Consider the following 6,920-nt stretch of genomic DNA (forward strand, 5'->3'; position numbering starts at 1 on the left):
ACCGGCCGAATACGGGTTTGCTGATGGGGCATCTGAGTTACCACCAGCTAAAATCAGCAGTAAGGCAGGCAACTTACCAGCAAAAAAAGCCATAATTACCGGCAGCGGTAGTGCTGGTGCTGACAGCAAATCCCCTCATGGAGTCCTATTGGATCCATGAATAGGGATTTACCCCGTCACTCCGGCATTCGGAATCCAGCAGAAATGCTGCCGGACATTTGCATGGAGTGCCTGTCCCTCACGACCTTCCTCTACTGTGATTGGGCCCAGCAGACTTCTAAAGCCCAATCCGCTGAGCTGGCAGGCGAGAGCCGGCACCATTCCCAAGGCCCTGTCTGACCCAGTGTGGGCCTAGGAGGGCCCGGAGATACTCCACCTTTTGTCCCCCATCCGCAATCTATGGTTCGGCCTCCAGACCTACATAATGCTCCCCCATGAACTTACTTTCTTCCTATTTACTCTGCCTTCCTTGCCTCACCTAACCTACTTCTTCGATCAATGCACTGTGCCACTTTTTTTGAATTGCAAATTTAGGTGAGTGCACTTTTAAATCTCTGTGCACCCTTGCACTGCATTTGTGCCACTGTTTTTGAATTTCAAATGTAGGTGTGTGCGCTTTTACATATCTGTGCCCCCTTGCATTGTATTTGTGCCACTTTTTTTGAATTTCGAATTTATGTGTGTGTGCTTTTACATATCTACGCCCTCTTGCATTGCATTTGTGCCACTGTTTTTTTAATTTCGAATTTAGATGTGTGCACGTTTACATCTCTGTGCCCTCTTTGCATTGCATTTGTGCTACTACTTTTGAATTTCGAATTTAGGTGGGTGTGCTTTTACATCTCTGTGCCCTTTTTGCATTGCCTTTGTGCCACGGCTTGCAAAATATGCATTTAGGTGTGTGTGCTTTTACATCTCTGCACCATCTTTGAATTGCATATGGGCCACTGCTTTTGAAATTCTTCTGAAATTGACTGCATTCAGAACATTCTGGGCCTTATTTTAAGTCGGCCGGTCCGGTAAAAAGGTGCAGGTATTAATTGATACCGACACTTTACTGGGCCGGCCGAATACGAGTTTGCCGATGGGGCACCAGAGTTACCTCCAACTTAAGTCAGCAGGTAAGGCAGGGACCCTACCAGCAAAAAAAGCCATAATTACCGGTAGCAGTATTGCCGGTGCTGACAGCAAATCCCCTCATGGAGTCCTATTGGATCCATGAATCGGGATTTACACCGTCACTACGGCATTCGAAATCCACCGGCAATGCTGCCGGACATTTGCCGGTATCCTGGTGTGTTTACTGCCAGGATACCAGCAGGGTCAGAATGAGGCCCTCTGTCTTCAAAAGCAGACAAGGAAACACAAATGAAATGTCCAGGCAACATTTCTTTCAACAACACACTTCCTCTCTTGGATGAGCTTTTTCCACTGCAACATCCCTTTTAAAACACCAAGGAGAAAGCTAAAGCATTAGAAAATACGTTCACCATTCTACAGAGCAATGCTTTGCTTTTACATGACATCTATTGCATGTTCATGTTAAGACCACTGCAGTTTAACCAGGTTTTCGATAGAAATGCCCAAACAAAACATATATTGCTATTAACGATATATGCTAATAGTCTTATAGCCCACGATAGGGGTTATTCTTGCTCGGGATAATGACACTTCCCTATCCTCAGCCCAGAGGCGTAGCCAGGATTGTCTAGCAAATGGGGCCTGATGCTAATGTAGTTGGGCGCACTGCACTGACAAAAAGATCTGTAAATGCCCACACAGCGCTGCTCAGTGGGCATTTACAGATTTTGAGTGGGCCTTGCTCCTCAGGCCCTACCCTGCCTACGCCTCTGCCTCAGCCCCTCAACCTCTTCTTAGGTTGTAACTTAGTGGTGGTTCAATATCCTGTGATAATGACCCCTCCCTCGAATTGGAGACTATAGTAACACTGCTAGGAATGGTGTAACATGTAGCAGGCTGATTTTCAAGAAGAAGTCTGTCAATGTATTTAGGGTGCTGTGTGGATCTCTTTGATTTAAATGGAGTGAGTGCACTCAATGACAGGGCCTTCAGACATGGTTAGTGCCGACTGATATGAATAGGCTATAATTAGGTTTCCCTTGGAAAAAACTTGAAATTCAAATAAACATCTTGGTTAACAGGACATTATGGGTGCAGCACAAAATAACAAAACCTGAAACATGTGACCGTTATGGTTTCTAAAGCAGCCCTAGCGGGGCTACCACCATGGTGTAACAACTCGTACTCAGGCAGGCCATGCACTGCTCCTGATGTATCCATCACGCTGTTTGTCCTGAGATATATTGTCGTCAATTAATTTGTATGGTGTTTTTTTGTCCCTTTGTTTTGGCTCTTCCATAAAATGTAATTTAACTCTAACCAGTTTGGGGTACTACTCTGTTTACTTTTTTTCCTTTTCAAAGAATGGGTTTGCACCATGTGAACAGTGCATGGCTGTGGCCAATGCATGGTCATTGTATTATGGCTGTGGGCCTCTAATACGATATCATAGTTTATTTATAACGTGCTTAATACCCAGATGTTTCTAAATGCAGACCCGGGGATCAAACCTGTGGTGCTCTGTGGTGTTTTGCTTCCAAAACGAGCACGTTGCCCCTGAGCTATCCTCCCAATTATTGTTGCTTCAGAAACCATAACTGTTTGGTTTTGTAGTTTTGCACTGCAAATATTTTGCTCCTTTAAGACAATTGTTAACTGAATATCAATGCTATTTTAATGATAGATGAAGAGTAACCTTTCTTCAGTAACTTCTGTACCTAGAGCTTACCCTTTAATCATATCCATGGCACCTCACTTTCAGCAACCCTACCCATAGCATCCCAGAGCCACCCTATGTGACAGGTTTTGTCCTTGTCCCAGGAATCCCAGAAAAATCCAAAGAGAATACTTTGCATGGCCACAGTGCCAGGTCTTGATCTTTGTGGCGGCTCTTGGAAACCCTCTAGTCAGTACACCTCTAATGCTTAGAGAGGAAAGGGCTCCCATAATTATTTGCCACGGGGTTCCCAGGCCCCTCTCCTGGAAAGGGCATCTTAACCTGTGGCCTGGGGTCGGGAGGTATTGTAGGAGATGTCTGCAGGTATGAGATAAACAGAAAATGAGTAAGGTTAAGTCAACCCTGCATCACCGATCCTGTTCTGACGACTTAACATGTATACTTACCATACGATAACATGGAGGTCAAAGTGAAGAGAACAGCTGCAGGTAGAAATTGCCATAGTCTCCCTTCCTCCAGATCAGTAAACAATGGAAACATTTGCCAGCCTGGGGAAAATTCCAAAATTATAACGGGAAACAAATCCAATGAGTTCTGACGCAATGCAATGGTCTGCACGGACAAACATGAGCCTGAGTAACACACCTAATTAACCAAAAAGGTCCACAGCATACGAAAGGGGAGTCTGAGTAGATTTCATCTGTTGCGAGAAGCTGAACTCTCTTGGACGGTTGATTATGTAGCGGAGGGGGATGACATCATTGTGGCACATACAAATGTGTGTCCGCCATCTTGCTTTGGGCCCTGATGTTGGGGCAGGCTCTATTTTAGTTAGGGAGTACTCCCATAGACCGCTTGCTAGTGTTGGGTTCATTGGAGTTGCCAGATGTGAACCAGCAACAATCTTGGGTTGTTATACGTTGCAGAGGACCAAACGGTAACACACTTTCATGCCCAGTGACTAGATTTACGACCATGGCCGGTTTATCCAATATAGGGTCTCTTGAGCTCCCCTAGGAATGCCCGAGGCACCAAATTGGTCCACTGCGCATGCATTGCAGAGTTCAGAGTCCTGAACCAACCTATGAGCCCACTAAACATGACCTCTGCTCATGCCAAGTGGCTACTAAGATCTAAGCAGGCCCTTATGCTATGCCGTAGGAATCATCAACACACCAGATAAGACAAAGAGGCATGCATGGCCACATTGTTTGGGCTGATCACCCCCAAACCATTTATAGTGGGCACTGGAAATGGACTGCTGCCAAGACCATCTGTGACTGTCAGGTGTATGGCCTACAGTCAAGCCCTGGGCTCCCAGCCATGACATGTACTTGCAGCTGGTCGTGGCCTGTGACACACTTGCTACATGAAGTGGCCACTGGCATAGGCCCATGGCCATTTCCAGTGTATCCAGAGGTCGGATTAAGGACTTTCATCATGCCCAGACCTCCTCCAATACTCCTGAATTCTCCAGTGGCCAATTTGTCCCCAAATTAGACACAGGTCATATCTAAGAAAACCAACCAATCCTTAGAAAATGGCCAGATTCCACTGTGTCCTTTAAAAAGGCCTGCTCCCATGCCCATTGCCTGGCCAAGGCCTTGTCATGGCCCCATGAGAGGCCAACAAGTCACACTGATGGTAGGTAGGCAAGCTACTAGTGGCTCCAGGGCCACAACCATGATCCGTGGGTTTGTCCCCCGGTGCTGAGTCCTCAATATTTCTCTTTGATTTAGTAGTGGTCCTTTGGCTACTCATGGTCCACAGATCCAGTTGGTAGTCCACATACCATTGCAGCTGAAAGGACTTTCTTGTATTTGGAGGGCATATTGTAAACCTCGGGAGCACCAACCTGCCCTCCATGGGTTAGCGTGACCACATGACTACAATGTTTCAAAAGGTTTGCATCATGTCTGAAAGCAGACCCAGAAAATAATTTGCATGTGATGGTGGCAGAACCCTACACAATGTCGTCCTCCTCCCTTAGGTAACCAATCAAAATTACTATTTCTTGAGCCATAATATTTGTCTTTACTGTGTCCCCAGGCCTGGGTCCTTCTAGAAGGGGGCCTGCAGACAGGAGTCTGTGTAGTAAATGAGGTGGCTCAAAAAGGTTACACTGGTTTGCAAGATCTTTCTGGGCAATCCAGGTATATCAAATTGATTTTTAGCCACTTGTGTGTGGATATAAAATAAACTGCTTTATGGGACTTCCATTGAACAACAAAAGGACTGATGGTCAGACCAGAGACATGGTCCTCACCAAAGTTCGGCATGAATCCATCAAGCAGTTCATGCTCAAGATAAGAGCAAATATTTTTATATGGAAAGTGAACTTAATTTTTATTTTTGTGACAGCGCCAATAACTGTACCCCTCCTCAACGAAACAACATGAAACTTTAGTATAGAATCAGTTTATTGTTTTCACAAGGTTTAGTGACTTCATAATTATAAGCCACCTAAAGGGTAATCTTCTTCTGGAGAGTCAACCTCAACCACAAGTTCAGGGTTGCTATCACCGACTCTGTCATATATATGAAGGATCCTTCTGCAGTGGATATCAGAGTAAAAGGTGCAGGGGCAGCCCCCTGAAGTAGGGGGCTGATTTCAAAAACAAGAAGAAAGCACATTTATAATTCTTCATAAGAAAGGAGCAGAAAGCATTGTGATTCAGGATTTTAATATTTGTTCTGAGGAGAAGGAGTGCCCAAGTGCATTTGGTTTGAGGAGCTTTATTTTACTGCTGAATAAGTCCATATTTTTGGCTCTGCTGAATCAAATAATATAGGCAGCAGAGTAGTGGAATGATTTCCCTTTGAGCTTGATTTGTTGCTCCGTGATTTAGACAGAGGACTTGAAGATACATACCCCACGGTCCTTTTGCCAATTTGCTGCTCCATTATCCAGATATTGCTTACATTTTGTAATAGCAAGTACGTCCAGTCAATAGCAAGTACGTCCAGTCAATCAGTCAGCTTTACTGAGCAACTAGAGCCTGCAGAAAAACAAACTATGTAATGCTCTTTAATCAATTCAAAGATACATTTTGAGACTTAAAATGAGACTTAAAATGCAATTCATAACATTCAACTAAAAGAGCAATTTTTAAGTGTGCGGCTCAGGAATGGTAGCGCGTACTTTACAAGGTTACCTATGGCGACTCATGCATCAGGCTAGTTTCCAGCGGAGGCACAGCGCACGCTCACAGAGTGTAGATGCACATGTGCAGTCACAGCTTGGCGATACGCGCACACTAGCACATCCAGCTTTCCTTTGGACATGAATGTAGAAGGGATTATTTTGTTAAAGCTCACAGAGAAACACACTACGTTTAACCTCTACATTTGCAAAGCCAGAACCGATGGCTTTGACAATCTTCTTTAATGAGGATATCGATGGTTTTATCAGGGAGAAAGAGTTGAAGATTCATTTTAGCCATAAACTAAATAGGAAGCAAAGACAAATATTGTAAGTTCAATAGAAACAGCCAGCACAATACAGCAGTATGGCTGAGCGGTAGCCTCATGGTCCCTTACTATTGCATTTTACCGACAGGCTTTCTGTCTAATCCAACTACATCTCTGATATGGACCACAAAGCTTTATACCAAGGCCTCATTACAGGTATGGTGGCAAGAGTAAAAACAAGTGGTATTTTAAATACATGATATGTTTAAAATAAAACTGATTGAGAGAATCTATGGCATGGGGACTGGGAAATTACTGTGTTGGGTGAATAAGCCATTTTACTTCATGGGCTGCATGCAAGGTTCTCTATGGGGAGTATACCTTATTGGTTACTTGTCATCAATGTTTGTAATATCGGCTGACACAATATGAGTACTATGAACATTTGCCGACTTTTTTTTGCCAACCTACGCTTTCGTTGAATTCTTTTTTAACAATGTTTCCACATTTTTTACTGTACAATGTGGGGGTGACTCCCATTTAAATACTAAATCCCCCAGCCCCAGATATAACATACTCCAACTTTCCATCTGCTTTCTATGGCAAAAAAAGTGGAAAGAAATCAGTAAAATCCGATTCAGTGACATTGTAGGTCTGCAAAAGTGGGCTAGACCACACAATGCAGGATTTAACCCCATATGGGATCACAGACAGACCTAGAGAGAAACTAAGAACACCTCCCGACACTCTC

The sequence above is a fragment of the Ambystoma mexicanum genome, chromosome 5p, assembly GCF_040938575.1.
Source record: "Ambystoma mexicanum isolate Mex_15411 chromosome 5p, UKY_AmexF1_1, whole genome shotgun sequence".
In the NCBI taxonomy this organism is placed as follows: domain Eukaryota; kingdom Metazoa; phylum Chordata; class Amphibia; order Caudata; family Ambystomatidae; genus Ambystoma; species Ambystoma mexicanum.